This window comes from Acipenser ruthenus, chromosome 22 (assembly GCF_902713425.1).
Source record: "Acipenser ruthenus chromosome 22, fAciRut3.2 maternal haplotype, whole genome shotgun sequence".
NCBI classification, from domain to species: Eukaryota; Metazoa; Chordata; class Actinopteri; order Acipenseriformes; family Acipenseridae; genus Acipenser; species Acipenser ruthenus.
Window position 1 is genome coordinate 15,515,849 of NC_081210.1, and position 14,435 is coordinate 15,530,283.

Genomic DNA, 14,435 nt, shown 5'->3' on the forward strand with positions numbered 1-14,435 from the left:
GCGCCCGGTGAGATCATCGCACTACAGCAGACCCTCCTGACCAGGTGCCTGGAGAGATCAAGCACTACAGCAGACCCTCCTGACCAGGTGCCTGGTGAGATCAAGCACTACAGCAGACCCTCCTGACCAGGAGCCCGGTGAGATCATCGCACTACAGCAGACCCTCCTGACCAGGTGCTTGGAGAGATCAAGCACTACAGCAGACCCTCCTGACCAGGTGCCTGGTGTGATCAAGCACTACAGCACACCCTCCTGACCAGGTGCCCGGTGAGATCATCACACTACAGCAGACCCTCCTGACCAGGTGCCTGGAGAGATCAAGCACTACAGTAGACCACCCTGACCAGGTGCCTGGAGAGATCAAGCACTACAGCACACCCTCCTGACCAGGTGCCCGGTGAGATCATCGCACTACAGCAGACCCTCCTGACCAGGTGCCTGGAGAGATCAAGCACTACAGCACACCCTCCTGACCAGGTGCCCAGTGAGATCATCGCACTACAGCAGACCCTCCTGACCAGGTGCCTGGAGAGATCAAGCACTACAGCAGACCCTCCTGACCAGGTGCCTGGTGAGATCAAGCACTACAGCACACCCTCCTGACCAGGTGCCCGGTGAGATCATCGCACTACAGCACACCCTCCTGACCAGGTGCCTGGAGAGATCAAGCACTACAGCAGACCCTCCTGACCAGGTGCCTGGTGAGATCAAGCACTACAGCACACCCTCCTGACCAGGTGCCCGGTGAGATCATCGCACTACAGCAGACCCTCCTGACCAGGTGCCTGGAAAGATCAAGCACTACAGCAGACCCTCCTGACCAGGTGCCTGGAGAGATCAAGCACTACAGCAGACCCTCCTGACCAGGTGCCTGGTGAGATCAAGCACTACAGCAGACCCTCCTGACCAGGTGCCTGGTGAGATCAAGCACTACAGCAGACCCTCCTGACCAGGTGCCTGGTGAGATCAAGCACTACAGCAGACCCTCCTGTCCAGGTGCCTGGAGAGATCAAGCACTACAACAGACCCTCCTGACCAGGTGCCTGGTGAGATCAAGCACTACAGCAGACCCTCCTGACCAGGTGCCTGGTGAAATCAAGCAGACTCCTGAGGGCTGGCCTTTGTTAGCAGCTCTGATATCCGCCCTCGAGCTCCTGGGTGTAAAGAGGCGATAGGCTTGGTCTGGGATCTGAGGATGGCCACTGATCTTCAGTTCTCCTGAGCAGTTGTGTAATCCAACATTCTAGATTGGGTAGACATTTAGTGGTAAAATGAACAGTGGGAAACACAAATATCAAGAGAAAAATGTATGACAAAATGTATTTCTTTTCTTTTAACTGTAGACAAAAGAGTGTGTTTGGTACGTCAATGGATATTTGTTTGTTTTTAAAGATAAAGAGAGAGTCCATCAGAAAAGAAAGAAACCATTGCAGGATGAACCAGCACAGAACGGAAGACAAGAAAGTGTGAACGGACGAGGTGCGTGTATCCTGTCATCTATAACTGTGTGAACGGACGAGGTGCGTGTATCCTGTCATCTATAACTGTGTGAAAGGACGAGGTGAGTGTATCCTGTCATCTATAACTGTGTGAAAGGACGAGGTGCGTGTATCCTGTCATCTATAACTGTGTGAATGGACGAGGTGCGTGTATCCTGTCATCTATAACTGTGTGAATGGATGAGGTGCATGTATCCTGTCAGCTATAACTGTGTGAACGGATAAGGTGCGTGTATCCTGTCATCTATAACTGTGTGAACGGACGAGGTGCATGTATCCTGTCAGCTATAAATGTGTGAACAGATGAGGTGCGTATATCCTGTCAGCTATACCTGTGTGAACGGACGAGGTGTGTGTATCCTGTCATCTATAACTGTGTGAATGGACGAGGCGCGTGTATCCTGTCAGCTATACCTGTGTGAACGGTGGAGGCGCGTGTATCCTGTCATCTGTAACTGGCACAGTGTATTGAATAAAGTGCTGTGTTGCTGCTAGGCACAGTGTATTGAATACAGTGCTGTGTTAAGGCTAGGCACAGTGTATTGAATACAGTGTTGTGTATCTGCTAGGCACAGTGTATTGAATACAGTGCTGTGTTCAAGGGCACTGTGACAGAGATCAAATGATTCTTGGTGTTAGATCTCCCTCTCGACCTGTGAGGACACTGTGTAAGAGGAGCAGAGTACCCTTAATTAAATGGAACGACAATTTATTCCGTAGGGTAGGTGGAAGTCGGTCATTTAGGAAAGGGGCGCAGCTATGGTATCCAAACTCAATTACCCAGACGGTAAACGGTGTGGCATCCGAGGATTGAAGGAGCGGATGTGCTTGTTAACCTAGGGGTCATGAGCGAGGATATAAATAGGGGTCATAGTGGACGTGATCTGTTCCTTTTGTGAATGGTTAGGAAAGAACCTGAAAGGAGTCCCTGCATGTAAAAAACCTGTGAGTGTTCTGTTAGTCTGTCTTGTAAACGTTGTTTGTTTGTTTGTTTTTTCTAAAAGATTACTAACACGATCCGGAGCTGCAGCCGCAGGCCAGCATTAAACCCGGACACCAGCACTTCACTTTCCACTGAGAACTGTCTTTTCACCACAAGCACTTAAATCATGCACCGTAGGAACTGTGTCTGTGTCTTTGTGTTTTGTGTGGGTGATAAAACTGGACTTTTTGGTTGCGGGTCAAACCTGTGGGATTTTACAAACCGAAGTGATACACGCCGCAGTTTCACTCCATCATTATTATTTACAGGTGTTTGCCATAAGGCTCTGGACATTGTAGTAATTTATCAATAAACACCCTTGCACCTGTTAGTAATTGTCTGTGTGATTTGTACCTGCACTGCACTCACCTGTATCCACTCACCACTTTGTCACAGGCACATAAGGACATTTTTATTTTATTGTGTTACATGTTCACATGTGTTGCTACAACTGTTTACATAAGGTGTGTGTATTGTTTTAATTTTTTTTTTTTTACATTTTGACCACTTTTTTAAACTTTTAAATTACATTCCCTGCCTCAAGATGGTTTCCCATGTACCCGCATGAACCTCTCAGAACTACATTTCCCGTCATCCTCCTGCTCACCGGTAAATTCATCTCATTTACATATGTGAGCAGTAGGATGATGGGAAATGTAGTTCTACAAGGTCCCTGTGGGTACATGGGAAGCCATATTGTGGCAGGGAATGCAATTTAAAAGTTTTAAAAAGTTGTAGCAACACATGGGAACATGTAACTGTGACAGAAATACAATGATTCTTGATAGTAAATCTCCCTCCCGACCTGTGAGGGCGCTAAGCAGCGAAAACAGAGTTCCCTGGACTGGTTGAGCCGACAGTTCTTTCCCAGGGTTCAAGGGAAGTCGGCCAGTTAGAAAGGGGGCGGGACTCCGTTGCATTAACACATTGACCCATGTGTGACGGCATAAAAAGGGACAGAGAAAGGCAATCTGTTCCTTCACTTTGGTTTGAGTTTTGAACCTGTAAGGACTGCGAGAGACCCCATGAGAAATAACGTATTGTGAATGTTTTGTTTGTTTGTCTGTAATTGTCTTGTTTTGTAAATTACTAGACGGCTAACACGATTCAGGAGCTATCACCAAGGGCCAGCACAAAGCCAGAACAGCACTGCACTACTGTCACTAATAAACTGTATCACCCACCACAAGCACTACTGCACGCACCCAGGACTGGTGACCGTGTTAGTATATTGTGGGATGGATATTTTTGTTTATTGTTTGGGACTGCAACCCGTTGTTATTTACTCTGTTCAATACACATTATTGTGTATTGCCGGGGTCTTATTATTTAGTGACCAGACCTGGGTACAATAAAATCCCCTTCCAACTGGATTATAACTCTTGTCTGTTTAATCACGCACTGCATCACTCCTGCACCTGTATCCACTTCACCACTTTTCCACAGTAACACAATAAAATAAAAAGGTCCTTATGTGCCCTTTACGTCTATGCAAAGTGTCTTTATATTAGTGAGCATTAGCAACATCTAGTGCACAGTTCTGTGTTGCCAGGAAAACAATAGGAAATCCCAAAGAATTCATACCTAGATGGCTCTTACTTCTGTAAAGACAGTGTGGCTGATGCTCATGTTACTTACTGTATGTCTTATGTACTGTGGAACAAAGCAGACAATAACCTCTGAAATCTCTGAAGCTACTTACTTTTCTCTTTTGATGTTGTGTTGTGTTCTAAACTCCTAGCCCCTATTTGTGGGTAAAGTCACAGCCTTACATGTATTACCAGTACAGATACTGCAGTACAGAGTGACCCAGCGCTTCACTCACTCACACAGGGAACGTATACACTGCAGGATAGCAGCACACTGAAGTCTCAGGGGAGGGGAGGCACACACTGAAGTCTCAGGGGAGGGGAGGCACACACTGAAGTCTCAGGGGAGGGGAGGCACACACTGAAGTCTCAGGGGAGGGGAGGCACACACTGAAGTCTCAGGGGAGGGGAGGCACACACTGACGTCTCAGGGGAGGGGAGGCACACACTGAAGTCTCAGGGGAGGGGAGGCACACACTGACATCTCAGGGGAGGGGAGGCACACACTGACGTCTCAGGGGAGGGGAGGCACACACTGACGTCTCAGGGGAGGGGAGGCACACACTGAAGTCTCAGGGGAGGGGAGGCACACACTGACGTCTCAGGGGAGGGGAGGCACACACTGACATCTCAGGGGAGGGGAGGCACACACTGACGTCTCAGGGGAGGGGAGGCACACACTGACGTCTCAGGGGAGAGGAGGCACACACTGAAGTCTCAGGGGAGGGGAGGCACACACTGACGTCTCAGGGGAGGGGAGGCACACACTGACATCTCAGGGGAGGGGAGGCACAGTTTTTGTTCTAATTCTAGTTTGTTCTTCATGTCACAGGCTTCTACTCGACCTATGTCCCAGACTTTTCCAGGTACGAAGGGAGATCCCACTTTCCTGCTGATAACGCTGGCAGCTTGTGTGAGACAGGTGCTATAAGCGCGCCTTTAAAGAGTAAGTTCCTTCAAGTTAATTTCTCTTTGCCTGTTAGTTATGTTTGCAAGCATTCAGAGTGGGTCCTACTGCAATTGCTCAAATATTGTGCTTTTTATTGTTTAGGGTGTTTGGGTGCTTTGTTCACAATTCAGGAGCTGCTCTTCAGTTCTAGCTGCTTATCATAGCACATAAGAACATAAGACAGCTAACAAACGAGAGGAGGCTATCAATCTCATCTAAGCTTGTCAGGTTCCCAGCAGCTGATTGACCTCTTTTGTCAAGGTGATCTTAAAGGATCCAAGTGATTCAGTCTCAACGACACGACTAGGTAGCCCATTCCATCCCCTCACCACTCTCCGTGTGAAGAAGTGTCTCCTTCAGGCAACATGACTAGGTAACCCATTCAATACCCTCACCACTCTCTGTATGAAGAAGTGTTTCCTTCAGCAACATGACTAGGTAACCCATTCCATCCCCTCCCCACTCTCTGTGTGAAGAAGTGTCTCCTTCAGCAACATGACTAGGTAACCCATTCCATCCCCTCCCCACTCTCTGTGTGAAGAAGTGTCTCCTTCAGCAACGTGACTAGGTAACTGTGACAGGATGGTGGATAGGAGACACTAACAATGATTGCAAGTGAAAATTAACTCTGTTTTATTTCTTCGGAAAACATAAACAAAACTGTGAGGGAGGGAAGGTGTGAGGGCAAAGTCAAAATTAACCAAATCTTCCGGACGGCTCCGACGTGAGTGTCCGGCTTCAGTGATTTAAAAGTCTGGAACAAAAGAAAAAAGAAATGGAAACAAAATAACAAGAAATTGAAATCTCCCAGACTTGTTTCTACCGCAGTAGATGTGTCGATCTCACCCCTCCTCCTCTCAATCCCCATTCCAGGCTCCAGCCCTGTGTGCAACAACCTGATCCCTCTTGTACTTGTGACCCGGCCCCTGGAGTCATGGAAACACCAATCGCTAACTTACTGGTGTTTATAATTCCCCTCTGACCCAAGTGGCTGTGCCCCACGTACACAGATTGTTGCCCTTAATCAGGATGGTGTTGCCCACAATAGAGACTTCTGTCTCGCGCACGTGATCCTGGTGAAGGGTACTTTAAGCTGGGCTGACACCCTCTGTTGTTGGGAGTCGGAATTACAAGCCAAAATCCCTTTGTCTCATCAAAGTAACCCATTCCATCCCCTCACCACTCTGTGTGAAGAAGTGTCTCCTTCAGCAACATGACTAGGTAACCCATTCCATCCCCTCACCACTCTCTGTGTGAAGAAGTGTCTCCTTCAGCAACATGACTAGGTAACCCATTCCATCCCCTCACCACTCTCTGAGAGAGAGAGAGAGAGAGAGAGAGAGAGAGAGAGAGAGAGCTTTTATCATGTGTATTTTGTCATGTGTATTTTGTGTAGACTGCCAAACTCATTTTTGACTGTAACGCGAAAGGCCGCTGCAGCTGTCACCCATTTAAGCTGCAGTGTAAATGCTTGTGCAGGATATAAAACCTGCTCTGCCAGGACACATGATCCAGCGAAAACACTTTGAAATGCAAAATCTTGCATGAATTGTGGCCTATTTCTGTCAGCATTATTGCCAGAATGCTGTTGATGCCTTAGTGGAAATCCAGCTCAATTTCAAGCAGTGTAGATTATATAGCTGGGTGACTGATAGAGGAATAAACAAGATAATACCAAACCTGCGACCCCCAGTCAGCCAGTGCACTTCAGAGAATTGAAACCGAGCAACCAAACCCCCTGGTCCCTCTGCTTTTTTATTTCATCAATTTGAAGAGATGAATGCATGACCGCAAGCAGTATTGCAGGAAATATCACTGGTTGTGATAACGAGATCCCAATAGACAAGGCACTGTGTTGCTCCTATTAGGATTGTGAAACATACAGTACTACCTCGTATAAAAACGAAAGTGTATTTTAAACATGTGTGGGTTTCATATTTATTTTTCATATTTCACAAATGCTTTGAATTCAGAGCTCCTAGCAGCAACAGTAATGTAAATCCATCCTAATGAGTAAACGGTCAGTTACTAGAGGTACAAACAGAAAACATGATGAAGATTACAGGGGGGGTGATTTCAGAACAGAATCATGTGGGTCCCGAGGTCTCTCCTGGTAAAGGCAGGGTGAGTCCTACAGTCCGAGGGGCACAGATTCACATCCTGGCTGTGCGAAATCGCATTGGCTCTGGTGCTTCCGCTGGTTAGGGAGGCAAAGCCACCAGGGACAGTTTCTCCTCACTGCACCACATGGGCTGTGAGAAGAGCCTGGTGAGCTCAGGTGGACACCTGCAGGGCTGGCCTTTGTCCCCCAGGGGCCAGTAGCTCACTGACATCCGCTCTTGAGTTCCTGGGTGTAAAGAGGTGATTGGCGTGGGCGTGGGGTCAGAGGATGCCCAGTGACCTTTAGTTCTCCAGAGGTCTTGTGGGGAGTTACTGTGGTGAGGGGTGAGGGAACATAATAGGAGAGCAAACAGGGGGATTGGGCTTACTGCATCAGCACTTGTATCATAGAAAAAATATATTAGTTTTGAAATTACAGATTCATTTCAAATGAGTGAATTACAAAAATGGACACATAGACACCCCCATATAAAAGTTTACCATAGTAAACCCAGATTGGTTGGTAACGTATGTTAACAATATGGCAAGCCATGGTAAACTAAAGTAAATGCATACTGTAACCATTGCAGAATTACTGTGGTAAACTTTTGCGGGCCCATATAAAAAAGTACTAGAGCACCATCCAGAAACTGCAGTATATTAAAAGAAACGACAGTCCATGGTACTATAGTATTATATATGAGGTCATTTTTCCACCATTTGAAAGAAATGAATGTATCTGTTAAATATGTCTATCCTTCATATCTATAGTTTTTATATCGCTATGGCAACATACATCAGGAGGACATGCTGAGGAAGGTTGCTGCAGTGCAAAGCTTGAAGGATTAGAGTAGGTTCCCTTCTCATTCAATGCAGGTTATTAATATTCAATCAATACATGAAATGGACACAAACACAGAAGCTGTACATGAGACATTGTGTAATATGTTACTGATCCAGGGCGAAGCACAACGTCTTATTTCAGTATTGTCAATGGTTAAGTCAAAATATATAAAAATAGCTGTTACAAATGTAAAAAAATCTCCAAAAGCAATCGTACAAACAAAATAATTCCACAGATTGTCACAAGCGTGCACATCCATTCACTATACTGCTCTCAAATGTGTTTGTTATTTCAAACAGGGTGTCTGCTACTGCACTGGGTTACAGAAATCTGTGTTGCATGCGTTCAGATTGTCATTGCCCCACCCCTTCAAGGCTTTCTCTTCTGTCATTAAGCAACCAGCTGCTTCCCCTAATAAGAACATAAGAACATAAGAAAGTTTACAAACGAGAGGAGGCCATTCAGCCCATCTTGCTCATTTGGTTGTTAGTAGCTTATTGATCCCAGAATCTCATCAAGCAGCTTCTTGAAGGATCCCAGGGTGTCAGCTTCAACAACATTACTGGGGAGTTGGTTCCAGACCCTCACAATTCTCTGTGTAAAAAAATGCCTCCTATTTTCTGTTCTGAATGCCCCTTTATCTAATCTCCATTTGTGACCCCTGGTCCTTGTTTCTTTTTTCAAGTCAAAGAAGTCCCCCGGGTTGACATTGTCTATACCTTTTAGGATTTTGAATGTTTGAATCAGATCGCCGCGTAGTCTTCTTTGTTCAAGACTGAATAGATTCAATTCTTTTAGCCTGTCTGCATGCGACATGCCTTTTAAACCCGGGATAATTCTGGTCGCTCTTCTTTGCACTCTTTCTAGAGCAGCAATATCCTTTTTGTAACGAGGTGACCAGAACTGAACACAATATTCTAGGTGAGGTCTTACTAATGCATTGTAGAGTTTTAACATTACTTCCCTTGATTTAAATTCAACACTTCTCACAATATATCCAAGCATCTTGTTAGCCTTTTTTATAGCTTCCCCACATTGTCTAGATGAAGACATTTCTGAGTCAACATAAACTCCTAGGTCTTTTTCATAGTTCCCTTCTTCAATTTCACTATCTCCCATATGATATTTATAATGCACATTTTTATTGCCCGCATGCAATACTTTACACTTTTCTCTATTAAATTTCATTTGCCATGTGTCTGCCCAATTTTGAATGCTGTCTAGATCATTTTGAATGACCTTTGCTGCTTCAACAGTGTCTGCCACTCCTCCTATTTTTGTGTTGTCTGCAAATTTAACGAGTTTGCTTACTATATCAGAGTCTAAATCATTAATGTAGATTAGGAATAGCAGAGGACCTAATACTGATCCCTGTGGTACACCACTGGTTACCTCACTCCACTTCGAGGTTTCTCCTCTAATCATTACTTTCTGTTTTCTACCTGTTAACCACTCCCTAATCCATGTGCATGCATTTCCTTGAATCCCTACTGCGTTCAGTTTGAGAATTAACCTTTTATGTGGGACTTTGTCAAAAGCTTTCTGGAAATCTAAATAAACCATGTCGTATGCTTTGCAGTTATCCATTTTCAATGTTGCATCCTCAAAAAAGTCAAGTAGGTTAGTTAGACATGATCTCCCTTTCCTAAAACCATGCTGGCTGTCTCCCAGGATATTGTTACCATATAGGTAATTTTCCATTTTGGATCTTATTATAGTTTCCATAAGTTTACATATAATAGAAGTCAGGCTTATTGGTCTGTAGTTACCTGGTTACCTGGTGTGTGTTCTGTGTGAGTTAATATCCCGTGGTGTGTGTTCTGTGTGAGTTAATATCCCCTGGTGTGTGTTCTGTGTGAGTTAATATCCTGTGGTGTGTGTTCTGTGTGAGTTAATACCCTGTGGTGTGTGTTCTGTGAGTTAATATCCTGTGGTGTGTGTTATGTATGAGTTAATATCCTGTGGTGTATGTTCTGTATGAGTTAATATCCTGTGGTGTGTGTTCTGTGTGAGTTAATACCCTGTGGTGTGTGTTCTGTATGAGTTAATATCCTGTGGTGTATGTTCTGTGTGTGTTATGTATGAGTTAATATCCTGTGGTGTGTGTTCTGTGTGTGTTAATATCCTGTGGTGTATGTTCTGTATGAGTTAATATCCTGTGGTGTGTGTTCTGTGTGAGTTAATATCATGTGGTGTGTGTTCTGTGTGAGTTAATATCCCGTGGTGTGTGTTCTGTGTGAGTTAATATCCCGTGGTGTGTGTTCTGTGTGAGTTAATATCCTGTGGTGTGTGTTCTGTGTGAGTTAATATCCGGTGGTGTGTGTTCTGTGTGTGTTAATATCCTGTGGTGTGTGTTCTGTGTGTGTTCTGTATGAGTTAATATCCCGTGGTGTGTGTTCTGTGTGCGTTAATATCCTGTGGTGTGTGATCTGTGTGACTTAATATCCTGTGGTGTGTGTTCTGTATGAGTTAATATCCTGTAGTGTGTGTTCTGTGTGTGTTAATATCCTGTGGTGTGTGATCTGTGTGACTTAATATCCTGTGGTGTGTGTTCTGTATGAGTTAATATCCTGTAGTGTGTGTTCTGTGTGTGTTAATATCCTGTAGTGTGTGTTCTGTGTGTGTTAATATCCTGTGGTGTGTGTTCTGTATGATTCTCTGTTGCTGTTTCTCCTTAGCTCATTATTTACTAGGCTTACTAATGCTATTTCTGAACCACAGGGCCAGGGGTGTAGTGGCAAGAAAACCTGCCCTAAAATCAGCAATACTACATTTAAATCAATTACCCTTTACACATATACTAGCGAATGTTTACTAGCACTTGAAGCAGGCTATAAAAATATACAATGCACAGTTAAATCAGCTGAATTATAATTAGGGTGACCAGATTTTCAAATCTCAAAATCGGGACACATTGTTAAGTAATGGATATGGACTAATTAAACCATTTAAATACAGACTATAATGGTTATTTAAATAGCCATCCTCTCACTCTTAGTATTATCTTGTTTCTGAACCCTCTGCCACTGTGACCTCTGGTAAAAGGTACATATCTATACAAAATCACAGTTACAGTGGGGATTCCAGCTGCACACCCTAATAGTGAATTCAGAAGCAGACCAAGGGTTAGAAAAAGACATTTAGTCAGGAAGTGTTAGTAACCATGGTTACTGTCCCCAGAGCGATGATGCTGTTTGCTGTCATTCTGAATTGTTCTTATTGCAATTGCTCCAGCACTGTTTTCTTCTTGTTTTTTTTTTTAATCTACATTCACAAGGCACTTTGAACTGAGTTCAGGAGCTGCTCTTTAGTTCTACTTGCCTGACATAGATATTTATAATATAGGCTTGGTTGGCCATAGTGTCTTTAGGTGCCAGCGCCATCTAGTGATTTTTTTTTTAATTTAGTATTCGCCAATTGATTTTTATCCAATTTTTCTCACAATTTGAAATAGCTAATTGTATTATTTTAGGCTCAGTTCTCTGCTACCAGCCCCGCGCTGACTCGGGAGCGGCTAAGACGAACACACGCTGTCTTCTGAAACGTGTGCTGTCAGCCGACCGCATCTTTTCCCTCTGCAAGCCCGCCACGCAGCCACCGCAGAGATACAGAGCCAGAGGACAACGCAGCTCTGTGCAGCTTACAGGCAAGCCCGGCCAGTCTACAGGGGTCTGGTGAGTGGTGAGCCGAGGACACCCTGGCCGACCTAAGCCCTCCCCATCCGGACGATGCTCGACCAATTGTGCGCCTGCTGCCCGACCCTGTCTGAAACAAAAAAAAACAAACACATGGATAGCTATGAAAAGACAGGTAGAAATCACAAAACATACACACATCTATAATGTAATTATGCATATTAACCACTTCAGCTCTCCAAGACATACGCAGATAGCACATGCAGTAATAATAATCACTGTACTGTGTTATTATTTTGTCAAACCTTAGGCCAGCGGGTTTTCAGTCACAAACAAAACGCTTTCACAAAATAATAACAGTACAATAACCCACAAGTGCACGGGTAAGTGCTCGGTGTAGTGTTATTATTTTCAGGTACGCGGATGGTACATGCTCGCGCATGCCCAAACAACTTCTGCTTCGAAAACACGGAAGTGCCCGTTCAAATGTGGTACTTTATGCTGTATTTCGGTCTTTTTCATATTTTTTTATTTCTCATATTTTTCCACCATTAAGAAAATAGTATGCGAATATTTGTCATATGCAATACATTGAGTATTGTACATTTTTTTTTAACTTCTGCAACTTTGCGGTGGACTTCTCATTTTGTCTTGTACGTCTGTTTTTTTTCTTTCTGTTTAGAGATTGATTGTCGGTTTCCAGTTTAAGTTTGCAAAATAGAAAAAAATAAAATAAATACGTATAATTAACTTAACATTTGTTTTGTGTTTTTGCTATAGATTCGTATGGAGGAGGACGCTAAATCAGAAGATAAATGAATCAAATAAAACGTAGCTACTCTAAGGTGTGCAAAGGAAATGTAACAATAAACACCCGCAGAAAATTACATTTATCAACTTTTAACAACCGTTTTTTGTAAATCATGGAGGGAAACATTAAAGTTATCACGTACATTTTTACCCCTTTACACTGAGATTTCCAGCTCAGATTCCTTCTCTCTCTGTCATAATGCCCGAAGGCAGTATTATTTTATTTATTTATTTATTTATTTATTTAGGAGCGCATTCCATCTATACATTTAAATGATTAGCGCCCTCTGTCTGTAGTCATTAGTTTCTTATTTTGTCTTTATTTATCATTAAGCACAGTTAATGAGTCTGTAAATAGGACTGCTTTCTTAGGATTTAATTCTGCTATTTTTAATTATCGCAAATACAATAGCTACCATTTTTTTGTAGACATTATTATTATTATTAGTAGTAGTAGTAGTAGTAGTCGTAGTAGTCCTATTTAAGACCCAGGGCGGACTACACCAACTGCCCAGTGGCAGCCGGTGCAAAATTTAAAATTCAATTTAGCAACCTAAACAAAAAGGGGTGCTAACAAAGACTGGGCCTTAACAAACGAAAAGAAAACTGGTCAAAAAGGACTGTAAATTAAATGTTCAAAACAAAAGGGGAGGTGGTACAGAGCACGCCCCCTAGAGCCCACTGGTCGACAAAAGATGTCATGTCGCCAGCAGACTCCGCGTGGGCATGCTCTAACTTAACCCGAGATCGGGCGAGGGCCCTGAACATGGCCCCACAATCAAAGAGACCCTCCCCGATCATCTTACGCTTCCTGGTCTTGTAGATGGCGAGTCTAGCAAGAGCCAGGAGCAGATTCACGAGGAGGTCTCTCCTTTTGGTGGAGCCACGGACAGGGTGCCCGAAAATGAGGAGGGTTGGGGAGAAATGCAGCCAGAACTGCAGCAAAAGGTTCTCAAGAAGATGAAGAAAGGCTGCAGCCTGGCGCAAAGAAAATAAATGTGACTTACCGACTCGGACTGACCGCAGAAAGGGCATGCAGCGTCCGAGTTGGTAAAGTGACGCAGGATCTCTCCTGACGTGAGCGCTCCGTGCAGGACCCTCCATCCCAAGTCCCCAGCTCCTCTGGGGACCAGCGGGGAGTACAGAGTAGTAGTAGTCGTAGTAGTCGTAGTAGTCGTAGTAGTTGTAGTAGTAGTATTATATAGAATTAAATCACAGCATCCCTTAGGGCATAATGTAAGGAGAGTGGCATCTCTGATTGACTGGGTGTGGTCTGTATCACTGAGGTGCAAGAACACATCGGTGTAATAAACACAAAGTGCACCTTCTTTATATAGAAGAAATGTAAACAGTCACATAACCTCAAAACTGCAGCCAGGTTTGGTTGGAGTCAAGGTCCTCAGCACATTCAGCATTAGGGGTGTAATGCTACTCTAATGTCACGCTATGATATGTGTCACGATGCATGTGATAGTCCTGATGGGATACCTGTATGGTGCAGAATAAGAGTAAAAGATCATTTAATGATGGACTGCTTTGTTAAAAGACAGAATGAGTTAGTAGAGCATGCATTCATAGCAGCTCTGAAACACACTTCTGTGTTCAAGAAAAACATGGTGAGCTACAAGGAGCTGTGCTGTGCTTGTGGTCTTGCATCATGATACACACCCCTATTACAATACGAGATATCATGTGAAGAAAGTATCCTGATTCATCGATTCACAATGAATTGCTACACCCTGCAAATATGAAGTCACTCCCTCAAATAACTCTTCTGACTGTGTAACAGGGGCAGCTTTGTAATATTACTGCACAAAAGAGTTCATTGTTCTTGTATGACATGCATTATCAAACTTAACCTGGAGTACAGAAGAATAAAGATGTGTATCGAATATGAAGCCATCAGTTTGGTTTTTATCATCCGGTCACAGATAGGGGCGCCATGTGGCTCCATGTCCAGCTGTCCAGTTCAGGCTTTTTAACTCATATTGCAATGCATTCTGGTAAGTGTAGTCCTGTTTCTTCTA

The 14,435-nt window shown here is 44.0% G+C and overlaps 1 long non-coding RNA gene across 2 annotated transcripts; it reads left to right on the plus strand.

Moving 5' to 3' along the window:
* The first annotated feature begins 672 nt into the window (after positions 1-672).
* On the plus strand, positions 673-13,186 carry LOC131699411 (uncharacterized). Of its 2 annotated transcripts, none has more exons than XR_009308118.1 (3): positions 673-1,479; positions 4,903-5,016; positions 12,379-13,186. It is a non-coding gene; the product is annotated as an uncharacterized LOC131699411 (long non-coding RNA). The 2 variants fall into 2 exon arrangements; XR_009308117.1 differs by lacking the exon at positions 12,379-13,186 and adding an exon at positions 11,436-11,688.
* The last annotated feature ends 1,249 nt before the right edge of the window (positions 13,187-14,435 follow it).